The sequence below is a fragment of the Mustela lutreola genome, chromosome 3 (assembly GCF_030435805.1).
Source record: "Mustela lutreola isolate mMusLut2 chromosome 3, mMusLut2.pri, whole genome shotgun sequence".
Taxonomy (NCBI): Eukaryota; Metazoa; Chordata; class Mammalia; order Carnivora; family Mustelidae; genus Mustela; species Mustela lutreola.
The window spans coordinates 95,351,618-95,367,290 of NC_081292.1; the positions used below are offsets into that span (position 1 = coordinate 95,351,618).

The 15,673-nt window shown below is 45.7% G+C and overlaps 1 pseudogene; it reads right to left on the reverse strand.

Moving 5' to 3' along the window:
- Positions 1-7,731: 7,731 nt before the first annotated feature.
- LOC131827894 (rRNA-processing protein FCF1 homolog) lies at positions 7,732-13,983 on the reverse strand (annotated as a pseudogene).
- Positions 13,984-15,673: the final 1,690 nt, after the last annotated feature.

A 15,673-nucleotide genomic window follows, 5' to 3' on the forward strand; every position in this document is an offset into this window, starting at 1 on the left:
TATGTCTATAGGACTGACAGGTTGAGTCATTTGGATCTGAGGGTTAATCATTGGATTTGGCAACTTGGTGGTGATTAGCGATCTTGTAAAATATCTGTGTAGGTGTAGTCATGGGACCAATGACTGTTAACAGTGTCTGAAGTGCAAAAAAAATTTCAGGGTTTGGATTCAAATGGGAGCAGTGGATATAAAGAGCAGTGAGCAAGTCTGACTTCTGTTTTGGAGATCAAATCAGTTGGTTTTGCTGATGGATTAGATACGAGAAAAGGGAAAGGGGGAATTTATCCCAGGGGCTGAGGCTTTAGCCAGTAGGAGGTGGGGATGCTGTTTACTAAGATGGGGAGACTGGGACAGGAGAAGGTTGAGGAGGGAGCAGGATAGAAATCATGGTGAAAATAAGACTCCTGTTACATATTCATTGAGAAATATGCTGCAGGCAGCTGGCCATGTGAATCTCAGCTCCAAGGGCGGGTTAGGATTAAAGACGTTCACTTCAGAGCCTTCAGCTTCTACAAAGAACTTAAATCAATGATACTGAATGGAATCGGTTAAAGCAGTGGTTTTTAAACTGGGGCTGGGAGGCAAGGAGTTTTGCTCCCAGGGCCGACTGAACAATATCTGGCAACATTTTTGGTGGTCACCACTTGGGGGGTGCTGCTGGCATCTAGTGGCTAGAGACCAGAGATGCTGCTAACTGTCCTGCAGGGCACAGGACAGCCCCACAGCAGAGAATCACCCACCAGGTATCAATAGTGCTAGGTTGCGAAAGCCTGATCGAGGGAGAGAGAGAGAGCGAACGCATAGCTACAGAAGACCCAGAATCAAGCTCTTCAAAGGGGCGGAGATGAAATAGAGAAGCAAATTGAGAATACAGGTCCAGGATGGTAGGAAGAGAAACCAAGTGATTAAGAGGGCACTAAGGAAGCGGGAACCTAGAGACACTGAGTACATCCACGTTTGCTAGTGATAGGCGTGTATGGTGCATGGACCGCCTATGAGAATTCATACACCTTGCACATTTTTAAGTGGGCATCTGAAACTTTTTAATCATAAACTTTTCATCACAATATATGTATATTTTATTAACTAGGTGTTGAAAATATTAAACATTTAAAAAATGAGATAGAGGGCACCTGGGTGGCTCAGTCACTAAGCAGTAGCCTTTGGCTCAAGTCATGATCCCAGGGGCCTGGGATGAAGGCCCACATTCCTGATCAGCAGGAAGCCTGCTTCTCCCTCCCTGGCTCTCCCTACTTGTGTTCTGTGTGTGTGTGTGTGTGTGTGTGTGTGTGTTTGTGTGTGTGTGTGTCTCTCTCTACCAAATAAATAAATAAATCTTTAAAAAGAAAATGAGATAGGAAAGGATCGACTTCATTGGAATAACATTTGCTTGCTACAAGTTGATTTTTTTTTTTAAGCAGAACAGTCTCATTTTTTGTTATTTTATTTCCCAAAAGACACTGGAATGGAATGAAACCATTAAAATCCTTACTTGTGCCTTTCCCTATTATGTCCCTAAAAATATGTAGTTTAATTTAAATATGAAGGAATGAGTGTCACTAACCAAAACTGATTGTTATTCTGATGTCAGAGCACTTCCAACATGTGCCCAAATCCCCTTTCCGATGTTAACCTTTACCCTAATAAGGAGAGGAAGCCCTAAAAGCAGAGCCCCAGGACTGCCCACAGAAGGGCATTATTTGAAACAAAACTGGTATTTCAACTTTGGTATCAGCCCAAGTCCTACACTCTAATAAGATCTGAGAGGAGTGTCTTGATCTTCCAGGAAGGAGAGGAGTATCCTGATATCAGACCCAAGAATGGGCATATCATCGATCCTACAGAGCACACATGGAGTTTGGATCTGGAAATGGACTCCCTTAAAATGATCTGCACATAAGGATTCTTTATAGAGATTTTTCAACTACCCTTGGGGACATGGTACCCTACACCCTCAGGTGTAGACAAATATTTTACAAGCTATGCTGGGAATGAGGTGGGGAGAGAAATATGGAGGTTGTTATAGGAAGATAGAAGGTTAAAGGAAGTTTTTGTTTTGGGTTTTTTTCCTTTTGTTTTTAAGAAAAAGGTCATTTGTCTTCTGACTGGAAGGATCCATTGGAACGAGAACTTGATATTGACCCTGGGAGTGGAGTCCTGGAGAGGGCTGGAGGGAACAAATCCCAGACACAAGGAAGAACAAACCCAATCTGGGGATGTCTGCTCTTCTCAATAAACCTGCTCTGTCTTCAACTCTTTCTGTGTTTCTTGTACATTTCTCCAATTACCATGTAAATTCCATGATGCCAGGGACTTTTCTGTGTCGTTCGCCACAGATTTACAAACACTCAGGGCAGTGTGTAGCACTGACTAAATATTTGTTGAGTAAATGTCTAAAAACAAATTAAAAATGGATACAAATGTAGGTATAGATTTGATTGGGTGGTGGTAAGATAAGGGAATTCCTACACAAAGGGCTTTTATTTTCTTGAAGTGTGACACTAGTCATGAAGTTTTGGAACACAGGTGAGGTTTGGTGGGGTGAGGTCCAGAGCCGATGACCAAGAAAGGATTCTTGAGACGTCTTAGGTGCAAATGGTGGTTTTATTAAAACACAGGGACAGGACCCAAGGGCAGAAAGAGCTGCTCAGACAGAGGCATGGTTGACTGGGAGCTGAGGAAGGTGAGGACAGAGGGGGTGTCCAGAAGGACTGTCATATGCTAAAGAAGAATTTCAGGATAAGGGAGACCTGGTTATTGTAAAGTCAAGGCTGTTTTTGCCTCTAATGAGGGAAAGCATGAAGACAGTCGGGAGTTTCCTGGAGATATGTTACATTCCTCCTATCACACATCCTTGTCAGTGGGCTTTGGGCTTAGAAGAAATTCAGTTTTATTACACTTCCCTCCCCCTTAGCCTCCCAGAATTTTATGGAGGGGAGGGTGATGGTGATGTTAGGGCTTCCAGAAACTGAGGTATGGGTCTCTGGAAGTCAGGGTATTGATGAGAAAGCTTCTTCCTTCCTTGTAAGTCGCTAGGACATTCGTATATGGAGGGAGACTCCTGTCCTGCAGGACTGGGATCTCTATCAGTTAAGCATCGTTTTTCCTTTAGGGCAGCCAGGAGTGCATGAGGAATGTTACACATATGGCATGGGGAGAGGGTGTAGGGTGCCAGTTTCTGCTTTGTCCTAAGTTTGCCTTCTGCTCCCTCGTCCCCAGGACAGGAGCTGGGAGTGAGGTGACATAGTTCAGAAGAGGTGGGGGTAGGAATTGTTGAGGCAAGTCTTGAAGGTGTGAAACGGTCATCCATTAGAGGGAAAGCAAACTCACCAGAGAGACAAGGGAATTTGAAGCCAGGGTTGAGTATCCACTGGAGAATTGTGGTCAAGTGTTTTAAAGTACAGCAGTTTGGCTCAGCTGTATGATTCCTTCCTGGTTTCTGGTGCATGCCGCTGGCATTGGTAGAATCATTTCTAAAGAAACAAAGCAAAAGAGGATAAGCCTTTCTTTCACAAACGATGATGAATCAAGTTTTGAACATGCTGGGTTTTGAGGCACAGGTGGGACATCAGTGAAATAGCATGAGTAGGTAGTCAGTTACACGGGCCTGGTGGGTAGGAAAGAAACAGATGGTCATGTATCAGTGGGAGAGATGTTGGCTAGGGAATGGGAGCTGAAACCAAGGGCACAGTTGATATCACTACAAGAGAGGGTAGCTTGGAAGAGAAAGGTTAACTGAACCCCCGGGGAGACCCTGATGGGAATGTCACATGCATTTCTCAGGCATGCCAATGTTGACACAGATTACTGTAACTCCTGGGGGCCAGAAGCCATGTCTTTGAGATTCATTCATTCTCTGCCTCTGGCATAGCGTGGGCCACATTGAAGATAATTCTAAAATTCATTCCGATTTGATTTCATTGCACTTTTCATTTACCAGAATCTTGTCATGGTTTGCCAGTGTATCATTTTCTCCAAAAGATTAAATAAGGACCATTTTACAAATATGAGATGAATGCCTGAAGGGATTTTGTTTAATTCATTCATTAGCTCGGGAACCACTAAGATGTTACCACCACTTCAAGCAAGAATCTCAAGGCAGACACATATACAATCAGTAATACTTAAACGAATTTGCTTTGATAGATGCAAATAGATATGCAAATAGAATGCAAATGGATGCAAAACTGCCTTCTACCAAAGGAAAGGGGGTCAACTGTACTTCCAGTGGACAAAATTCATTTACATATAGCTAGACAAGATCATCTGCATCCACATCAATTATGTACAATCTATAGAGTTGCAAAATAGCTCAAAGACAAGAAAGGCACAGAATATCCCATAGAATTGGTCAGCCCAGGAGGGTACATGAGACAACACCTGTTTTCCCTTGGAAGACACTATAATCTTTTAGGTTCATTTCAATGTCCTTCGTGATTTTGCCTATGCTTTAAAAGAAAAAAAAGTTACCCTTATCATTCTTATTAGTTTGAAAAAAAACTAATAAAATACTAGTCTGTTATAAAATACACATGGAAGAATGTTCTGGCACTATCATACCCAATTTGGGGTACTAACTGATTAGGAAGATGAGGCAGAATTTGGGAGCCCCTAGAATGAGTCTGTTTCCGGTTGGAATGGGAAACATTTAAGAATCAAACTAAATGATCTCAAATCCACTCTGGAATGAAACAGGTTATAAGGAAAATACAGAATATGTTGAAATGGACCTGTTGGCTCATTGTGAGCTTTCCTGGTCAAATGGAGACCTCTACCATGATGCTTGTCCTCCATGTCCCACCCATCCCATACCTGCTATCCTGGCACCAAAGGGCCACCAGACTTTAGGCTCGGTCTGCAGTTCCAAATGGAAACCCTCTGTTCCCACAGTAGTGGACAGGATGACTCTGGTTGCTGGTGGAAGCGTCAGCTGCTTTAGTCCAACAGTTCAAGAGAGGATCAGAAGAGCATAAGTACGATATTGGAAAAAAATGCTCGGAAGAATTTCCAGAACACAATATTTCTCTTTGCAATTTTTGAGTGTTCTGTAGCCAACCTGCCAAAAAAAAAAAAAATGTGAAAACTATAAATAGAGAGGAGTGGGAAGAAGAAATGAGGACCTGTCACAGTGCCAGCAAAAATAGGGAACTGAGAAATTTCCAGAGATTCAGAGTCAAAGGGGGTTAATATTTACTTAGAAAAGAAGTCGTGGGCACAAGCTCTAGGATGAAATGAAGGCAAGAGAGGCAAGTTAGGGAATCGAGAGAGAGAGAGAGTCTTCAAGATAAAAAAAAGTCAACTTAAAGTCTCATTCCTCATTAAGGAAAGTACAGATCAGAGAAGAGGGGAGAGACTGGGATATAGTTGATCGCCGATTGTGTCTGGCTCTGATTAGAAGCTTTGTATCCACTTTTTAATTTCATCTTCCAGCCTGTTTCCTGGATTCCAGCTTCTATTTCCTATGAAATAGGTACCATCACCAAAGACGAGAGTCAAACATGTAACAGTAGTCAAATCTTTAACAGCGCGGACAACTAACTAACCAAAAGCTGCCCCGGGGACCCCTGCAGAGTCAAGTGTTACATGCCCAGTGCCTGGATCGCGAGGCCATGGTAGGGTCCAGGGCAGGGAGACACACAGCAGGTTCTGACCAGAGGCTAGTCACCAAACTTTGTGTGGCTGAAGGGGTGTGTACCAGCTGAATGTCAGCTCCCAGATGAAACTGAGGGAAATGTCCTTTGGGAAGGTTTCCGCTGACTCTCTGCCTTTCCTTCATCCTCCCCAGGGTGTTCCATTAGCATTTGGGGTCTGTGGTCTTGCCTGTTGCTCCTGGCTTTGGTGGGCCACGCCACTGCCACAGCCAGGGCTCCAAGGGGCAGCGCACTGTATGGGCTCTTGACTGTTCCCTCCTGACTCTCGGAAGGAGAACAGGCAGCAAGGATTTTCATTCTTTGTTGGCATCTACTCTCTTCAGCAACCCCAAGATCAGTACCCCAGGCTGCACAAGCTCAGGTTCATGTCTTTACCAAAGGCCGGCAATAATTTCAGAAAGGAATGACAATGAAGGTAAAAAACAGTTCAACTACTCGCTCATCTGGACTTCTAGAGCAGGTGGGGTTCCCAGACAACTTTGTTCCGTCGGTCTGGCACCCTTGCCCCCCCTCTCGGTGCCTTGGTGATGAGTGTGGACCTTGCTGTTTGTGCTGCCTGAATTTGCCCTTGTCGCTTATTAGCACTGTGGCCCTAAAAGTCTGAGAGGCTAAAAGTCATGCCTCTCAGAGCCAATCGGAATAGCTTATTAGACCTATTGATTCTGGCATAGTGGGCCTGTGTGGAAATCTCTCTTCTTCATCCCTCCTCCTTCTCAGTCTTCCCCTCCTCCACCTCTTTCTCCTTCTTCTTTGATGTGTAAACCAAGGTATTTGGGGAGCAGGGAATGATGTGATGTTTGGGATTTACTTTAAAATATATTCCAGACCTCCCCTCTCCCCAAAAAACAAAAATACAGGCACTTTGGGGGCAGTAGAAGGAGGAGGGCCTATGAAACAGTTGGGGAAGCAGAGTGATAAGTACGCGGAAGGGCCGGGATCCTTCTGCTCTACACACTTTGGTGTATGCTTGAGAATTTTCATAATAAGAGTAAACAAACAAAGACCAAATAATGAGGCTTTCATTCCCTACATCCAAATGACCACAACAGGGCATAGAATGCACTTTCATAGTTGCTCCCCTGGCAATTTTTTCTGATTCTCCAAATAAGATTCCAGCTCTCATCCTACCTGTCATAGTCTCTGGATATTGACTGGGCACGTTTTCCTCAACAAGGCCTTGCCAGGCCCACTGCTAGGGAATGTATTGTTTCAGATTCTGTACTCAGGTTTTAAAGATTTTTATTTATTTATTTATCAGAGAGAGAGGGGGGAGAGAGCGAGCACAGGCAGACAGAATGGCAGGCAAAGGCAGAGGGAGAAACAGGCTCCCTGCTGAGCAAGGAGCCTGATGTGGGACTCGATCTGAGGACCCTGTTATCATGACCTGAGCCGAAGGCAGCTGCTTAACCAAGTGAGCCACCCAGGCGTCCCTGTACTCACGTTTAAAAAAAAAAAGTGACCAGTTTCCCGTTTGGAGTGACTCGAATGCAAGACTCACAGTAAGCCATTGTCTTGCTGTGTCCCATCCCTTTCTAAGGACTGCTCCTGCTATCTCTGGGAGATCACAGCATTGGGAGGGGCAGCCCAGTCCTGGGCTATTACAGCAAAGCTGCAGCCTGAAGGGCACGGGTGAGATCTGTGGTTTGAGCTGTCAGAGTCTCACGGAGAAAAAAAAGAGAAATTAATCATCATTTGACCATGACATTCCCACTAAAAAGGAGGACAGTGGGAGAAAGAGCAAGGGAAGAGGAAAGAAAAATCTCAAAATAAAAGTGGTGTGGATGGCAGGAGGAGGAGAGGGTCTCGGAAATTGGGGGCGGTGTGGCGATCGAACCAACGCTAGCCACAAACACAGGATTCCGCCCATTAGTCTAGAGCGGACTGGACATAAACATGCTCGCACATCTACTTATCGGCTGCGTTTTGTCGGCCGGCTGGTAGCGAAGTGATTCTTTAAGAGCTCTGAGAACCCAAACTTGTGGCCGCTCTGCAGCTGAGCTGAAGTGGAGCTGGGAGCTGCCCAGACGACCCGAGGCTGCCAGCTGACCACCTTCCTCCCTAGAGATCGCTGGAGCCAAACTCAGCGGGGGAGAAGCCACACTCGCGGGTGGGTCCCGGGGCTAAGGGCGGAAGCCGGGTTCCCACAGAGGACTCCGCGCCCAGGTGGCTGCAGCGGCGGCGCCCGGGACCATAGGCCTGACACCCGGACGCGCCCCCCTCTCTGGACAACCGGCCGCAAAAGTAAAAGGCCAGCATCCCGCCACGGCTATGCTTCCCGCGGGACAATCTCGGGAGAAGGTCCTGGAAGAGGTTCGCAGGCCGATTTTCCGAGGGAAAGGGTGAGGTGGGGAGGGAGCGCCCCTGACCCTCCCCGCCCTCCCTTCTCCCGCTCACCCGGCACCAACAGCGGCGGGGCTGCCCTGCAGAAACGTAGGCGAGGTTGTAGTGTCGCCCTCCGCCGCTCGGGGGCAGGACCACCTGCTGGCTCGACAGCAGCGGCCCGCGCGCCTCTCTTGGCGGAGGCCGGCGGAGGCGAGCCTGCGGCGTCCTCTTTCATTGGCCCGGCGGGGGCGCTGCCATGTTGGAGCAAGCGGTGCCTTCTGTGAGGTGGAAACGCCATGGCTTCACCGGTACCGTCTGGGAGCGCAGCCTCCTACCTTTCCTCCTAGCTCGAGTGTTGGTGCTGAGAGGCGGCGGCCGGCGGGATGGAGAGAAGTAAGATGAACCTGCCCAAGGGGCCGGACACGCTCTGCTTCGACAAGGACGAGTTCATGAAGGTGCACGCCTGGGCTCTGCTCCCCGGAGCCGGGCCGTGGGTGGCCTGCCCTCCTTGGCCCTCCCGGGCCTCTCCTCGGGCTTCTCCTGCGGGCTTCCTGGGCTGTCCCCGCCCCGGACGGGTCCTCGGCGGGGACCTCACTGCACTTCGCAGTGAGTCTCTTGGCCTCGGGTGGGCTAGGTGCAGCCTGGAGAAAGCACTCCTGTGAAATCGTGCACATTGAATGAAAAGGCCTGAAAGTTCAGGGCAAGTGGTTTTGAGCTAAACGTAAAAGCCCTGGACCCGTAGGACCCGCCTCTGGTACCGTGCGGCACAGTCAGACCGCCGCTCCCCCGGCCTGACAGAAGCCTCCCAGTGCCTTGTGCCTAGAAGCTCAGCGACTGTGCGTTGAACACATCTCTGAACACACGTACTTACCAGGAATCGGGTCAAAAAGGCACCTAACCTAACGTTTATGCCTGACTTTCGTCTTAAGCTCCCGGAATGAGAAATCTGAAAGACTGTACTGTCCTTACTGGTTCTGGTCCAGTACTACAAAGCATACCAAGCTCCTTTTCTAAAGTTGCCCTACTTCTCTTGGTGAGGTCAGCCTGAAGCTGGCAGCAGATAACTGTAGGACATAAACTTACAGAATAGAAATTTAAACTGAAAAGACTTTACTGACAGGAAAGGTTCATCAGACATAGCCTTGAAAATGTCCCAAGGTTTGAATAAGAGCCAGGAGGAGCTTTATCTGTTTTCTGTATCCCTCTGGGTCTGTACTTAAACTATCAAAACGTATATGTTTAATTTCTAAGGATTGGGATTTAGTAGCTGGTTTCAGTGTTAAAAAGTTTTGGCTCTGTAGGTACCTAAAATTCTGAAAAGAGTTTGAATTTCTTACTTTTTTATGGCTTCAAGTCACAATATGTTTTTTTCTTTTTTGGGTTAACCAGCTAGTTCCTTTTTGATACTTGCATTCAGATCACATCTCCCAAACTCTGGCTTTAAAAGTGCTTATGTCTGGATCCTCTGCGGTGCGGCCATATCATTTTTAATATGTAGGGATGTCTAGACGAAGGTATATTGTACTCTTGTTCTTGTATGGTGATGTTAAGCCACTGTAATAAAAGGTGTAAATTGAATGGAGTGTCTGAAGGAGAGCACAGAGTGAATTCTCTGATCCAGAAACCTTTTGTTAATGAAGGACACGTGATGAGGAGAGAGGTCATTGGAAGAAGAAAAGGCACATACACAGACTTAAAGAATGTCAAAGCACGGAAGTCTCTTTAGCTTGTCTGTCTTTGGACTTCGTCAGGCTTTCTTTGGGCCTTACACTAGCATTTTCTCGCACTTCCTCGCCCCACCATCTTTCTCACTCTGAGCTGACAGAATGCCTTTGGTCAAAGCAGCTTTGGAAAATAGAAATCTCAAAATAGCAGTTCTAAAGTAGGACTTAGAGGTAGGAAGAGAACAAACTGGGAAAGTGGCTAGAATGCCAGCAATTCCATATTCTTTCAAGGCTCTGACATTTCTGAATATAATGTACAATTTGTAGTGTTAATGAACGTGACCCCTTCATACATAGAAGGAAAATACATGGAACAGCTGTTCTGTGTAAAGTGGTATTGATCTTCTATGTGGGAGCTGGAGATAAAGGTTATATGCAATTTGTGTTTCCGTCAGAGAGATGTTAAGTTACAGTTCCGAGGCAGAAATGAGTGAAGAGCTTGCTGTCGGGGTTGTATTTCTACATAGGTGTCTTGTTTGGCACATTTTGGAATGAGACTGGGATGGTAGAAAGGGAGATGGGGTGGGGCTGCGGGTTGCACCTTGGACACTGCATACATTGAGGGGTCCACGTTGATGCAGTCTTCATGGTAGAGCTGCAGTCAGGTTTACAGCAGGAAGTTGCATGGTCATATCTGTTGAGTTCGAGCTGACTGGTGGCAAGAGACTACTTAAAAAGTCATGTTTATGAGATCTAATGAGAAATAGAAGGGGAAAGGTATGTAAAAGAGGTAGGTGATCAAAGTGCAGGAATGGCAGATGGGGAAGGGTCACCTGGGGCAGAGGCACTGGCAACATCATACTTTGTCGGCTTAGAAATACGAAAATCCTTTGGGTTGACAGCCAACTAATAGATGAGCAGGACATAAGGTATTGGTAGTAGGGGGAGAAAGTGGCATAACAGATAAATTAGACCATTTACATGGGTGTGCTATTGACATCACATGTAGCCTTCCTCTTCCATCTCAACATATGACTTCATCTCCAGTTGTACAGAAAAATTAGCAGCCATCCCACGGGACCTCCTCCATCCTGCTGATCATGATCCCATTCTTGTATTTGTCCCCTTCTCCTTCTCGCCTGGTACGGGGAGGGGCTCTCCTTCCTCCTCGGGTTCAGTCTCCACTCTGGCACAGAATCCATGCCCTCCCGCCCTTCCAGGAGCCTGCGAGGATCCTCTCCCCTGCACTCCTTCCCATCATGTGCTCCTGTTTGATTCTCTCCCACTTGACTGCCCCACCTCTAGGTATTGCCCTGTCACTGTCGTGCATCACAGCCAGTGCTCAGGGGTTGACTTGACTTTCCCACCTTCCACCCTTCAGGCCCTGTCGTTCCACTGAAGAGTTCTTACCAAAACTGTTTCTAAGTCAGCGCACCCGACCTTTCTCTGTCTCCTTACTCGACATCACAGTAGACCAAATGCTCTGCATTGCTTCCTGTCTTTCTTCTACCTCTCTGATGTATCTCCTGTGCAAAGTCATGCTCCTGGTAGCCACTGAATGCTAATTATGGGCTCAGCCCCGTGTTCCTTTCTTTCCCTAGATGACCTTTTGTGCAGCTTCATGACCACCTATCAGCAGGTAAGGCAGATTCCTGTCTCTGGCCCACACGCCTCCTGAGCACCAGTTCTGTGTATCGGACTTGCTGACCTTTCTTCTCGGATGTGTCTGTGGCCCCTCAGACTCATCAGGTTCAAGACGGAATTCATGAGCACCTCCTCCACTGAAAACCACCTTTCTTATTCTATTACCTCTCTCAGTAAACACTTCATCCGTTTAGCCTGGAGTCGGGAAACCAGAAGTCAACTCCTACTCTGTCACCTTTCCAAAATCTAGTCTGTCACACCAAGTCCTGTGGATTTCGCTTCCTAAACCTCTTGAGTCCATATACATCTTTCCATCTCTTCTCGTACCTTTGCAGTGCGCCCTTGCCATCACACCGTAGACGCTTCTCACCCAGTCTCCATGTGCCTTCCTTGTCTTCCTGGCCCCTGGTCTACACTGCAGGCAAGCCACTCTTGTCAGAATGCGGATGTGATCTTGTATGTACCAGGTGACTGGTCAGTCCACCAGCTCTTGAAAAACCATTTTCCCACGCACTCGAACGTATTTCAAAGAGAATCAGTCCCCCATGGGGTAGTTTTCCTTGGTAGACAGTTTGTTTCTGTGCTGAGCCAGTCTGCCTCCTTCGAACTTCTCTGTGTCAGTTCCTCTCTGGAACCTGTGGCTTCGTTGGCACCCCGGGTAGGCACATGAAGACCTTTTCCATGAGAAGTGAAGGCAGGAGCCCTCTGGATGGTGAATGTATGTACCCTCATGTTCCATAGGTAAAAGAACCATGTGTGGGGGTGGGGGGGTAAGTCCTTGAGGCTCCTCCCTGTTCTAATTGGGTGAACTTTGAATTTTGAGACAGGCAGCAGGTCCTGTGTGTCCTTGTTTGCAGGGAGCATGCATTCTGATGGACAAAACGGAAAAGGGGAAGAATGAGCAGCTGCTCAGATCTGTTTGTACTGTGCTGGCTGATTAGCTGTGACCTGCATATGTGGGTCCCATCCTCGGCTCTGCTCTCTGCCTGCTTATGTCTGACTTGGGGCAAATCACTCGCCTCCGGCCTTCTGTTTGCTTTTTAGTATAATGAGGTGGTGCTTATCTATGTGATCTTTGCCGGCTCCTCTGAAAAGACTCCAGTCCATCCTGGCATGCAGATAAGGAAACTGAGGCCTGAGGTGTGATGACTTCCTTTAAAGCCACACAGCTAGTTGGGGCCAATCACAGGCCATATCTCCTGACCCCCCACTCATCAGTCCTTGGAAATCCTACTGTAATATGTTCCTTTCCAGAGGCCACAGGTGGGAACTGAGGGAAGTGGGACAATCAAAACATTAAGAATAGCGCAGAAGATGGCACAATGTCCGCATGCCTTGGCACCTGCATTTCACCAATAGGGCCACCTCTTACCTTAGAAGAAGTTCCCACAGGGCTGGTGATCTGGATGCCTGGCCTGGAGCTTAGCTACGGTAAATGGGACCAGAGGGAAGTGATGGCTGTTTGAGGTGGACTTTGTTGGCGGTGGCTGGAGATAGCAGCTGACAGAGGAGGAAGAGGGAAGAGTGACAGACAGCAGATAGCCACAGGCCCGCATGTCAGCCACTGTTGCCCAGGGCCGCCCATCCCCAGGAGCTGTCTTCGTATCACAGGAGCTGAGTGCTTACCCTGTGGGTTCTTAGTTTGATGTCACGTCTTGATGACAAGATTCCATTCTCTTCTGCATCAGTTTGAGACAGACATCGTAATGAAATTCTAATTAGCCAAATATGGAATGTAAGCGTGGAACTCATTTTATAGAGAAATTTTCTTATGTGAACTACTTTCCCTGATGATAGAGGAGTTGTGACGATGTAACATCAGATATAGTTTATCTGATTGGCACTTGTAAGAAGGGTTCCCGGCAAAAAAGAACTGTTTTTGTCCTCCCTTTTGATCTTTCCTTTCCATTCCTTTTTTTTTTTTTTTTTTTTTTTTTTTTTGTCTTGTGAGCGGTCATCTGATTTATAAAAAGATGCAACAAAAAGTAAAATGGTACAAGATAATCAGTTTCAAAACATAAAAAAATGAGTGTCTTTAGCCATAGCTCAGAACAGAGGAACTGGGTAAGGAGAATTGCTTGTATGAACTGGCAGCAGGAAAAGTTGGTAAAGAAGAGCTGAGGAACTCTATTAAGACATAGGAGTGAGGGGCTCCATCATCATCTGGCATTTGCTCAGTGTCGTCTATATGGTTAGAGATGTCCATGATGGGAACTCCAGCAATCTTCTGGGTCTGGGTCAGCTGATGCCACAGTGTAACACTCTGAATTTCTTCCGTACTGAGCAGTCATCTGCATAGTTTTTCTTGTGTGTACGTGGTAATCGTTTGAATATTGGCTCTTTCTCAATCCTTAGAGCCTCTTGATACTTTCACCCCGGTTTCTCAGTTTCAGCCATTACACAGTCAGTTGTACAACTGGTACACTTGGCACACAGCCCGTCCATCATTGACCGGTCAAGTTTGGCTTAAATAGAAAAGTTGATAAAGTCGGTACCAACCAGGATGTGGTAAGTCGGCCCAGCTGTGTGTTTATATTGGAAAAAGCAGGAGGGATGTTGGGGGACTTCTCTTTCCTTGAGTGCATGGGATCCTTCTTTTCTTTCTTTTTAGGTTTTAATCTGTCCTTCTCTCAGAGAAGGATCTCAGAGCTAAGCATTCGCTTCCTGGTCACATACTTTCTTGCTTTCTCTTGCTTCCCCATGTTCACACCATGCCCATTTCTCCTTGCTTTTGATTTTCTAATTCACTCTTTGTAGTACCATAAAACTTATTTAAATAAAATGTTGGCCTACTAAGTTATTGATTATTAGTAAGTTCTTTGTTCAAAATTTGAGAGCAAGAAGTATTATGTAAATATATCTTTTTGTTATTTAACTAGTCTTACAACATTTAGCATCAAATTTCTTGAAACATTTAAACAAATTAATCACAAACTGGGGCTTGGACTCTTTCTTTCTTTTATTTTTTTTAAGTAATCTCTATACCCAACATGAGACTTGAACTCACAACCCTGAGATCAAGACCTGCACGCTCCAGTGACTGAACGAGCCAGGTGCCCTTTGGGCTTTTTCTTTTTAATTTCCTCAGGTGAGGGGCTGCCTTAGTGGCTCAGAGGGTTAAGCTTCTGCCTTCAGCTCAGGTCATGGTCTCAGGGTCCTGGGATCGAGCCCTGCATGGGACACTCTGCTCAGCATGGAGCATGATTCCCTCCCTCTCTGCCTACTTGTGATCTCTCTGTGTGTCAAATAAATAAATAAAATCTTTAAAAAAAAGTTCCTTAAGTGATTCTAATGTGTGACCAGTGTCGAGAACTCTAGCACTGGATAATTCCTTTAAATAGCTCAAGAAATTAATTTTGAAAAGCGAACTAAAAGCCTACATAGATTATGATTGGTGTTAAATTGAGGGGAAAAAAGAGATAAAGAGAAGACATCAGCTGGAACAGAGTGTAATTAGGTACTCAAATATTTGTTAGATGGATAAATACATTTACGGAATGTAGGGTTTTTTTTTTTTTTTGTCTCTTCATAAATATGTCAAATGGGTATATAAATTCAACAAAGGAGTTTGATATAAAATTGATTAAAATGTTAGAACAGAAGTTTTTTAGAATTTCAGTGTTACTATTTCATGATGCTTTTAAGATGATCTCTGGGTAGATGGTGGGAAGATCTTGTTAGCATATGTTTTTAATTTCTCAAGCTTGAATAATTTAGTCACCGAACAAAGATTTAGAATGAGTTTTGGAAGACACAAGTCCTAGATTATGTCCCCACCTAGCTGGGTCAGAGATTTGAGAGCAGGGGCTGGAGGGATGAGCTCCAAGGACATTTTTGTATACATGCTGATACCTTGGGCGGGAACACTCTTCCCACACTTCCTGTGGCTAGCTCCTTTGTGTCATTTGGATTCAACTCATTGTTCTATATTTCCTGGTTCATCCAAGTTAAAATACATCCCATTTGTCACTCAGACCTTTACTATGTCCTGTTTTCTTTTTAGCTGTGATCACTATTTGATCACTGTTCATTAATATAATGTTTGTTTACATATTTATTTTCTCATTTCTGCATTAGAATATCTGCTCCTTAAAAGCAGAGACCTTGTCTTTTCTTTTCATGACTGTGTCCCCAGGTCTTAGAGCAGAGCTGGAGTTGCATGATAAATATTTGAGGAATATTTATGGGATATACAGGGACATTTATTCATCTCTGTTGTCCATTGTTTTTCAAGAATGGTTGGAAACACACACATACATGAGCTCGCACAAACTTTCTATGTCTTTCAACCCCTATGTAGTGTGCAGATTAGTGCTTAACTATTTTGGTTTTTTGTCTTGATGAAATGGGACATGTTTCAGGGCAGAGCTCATAAATTTCATATGCCCTCTT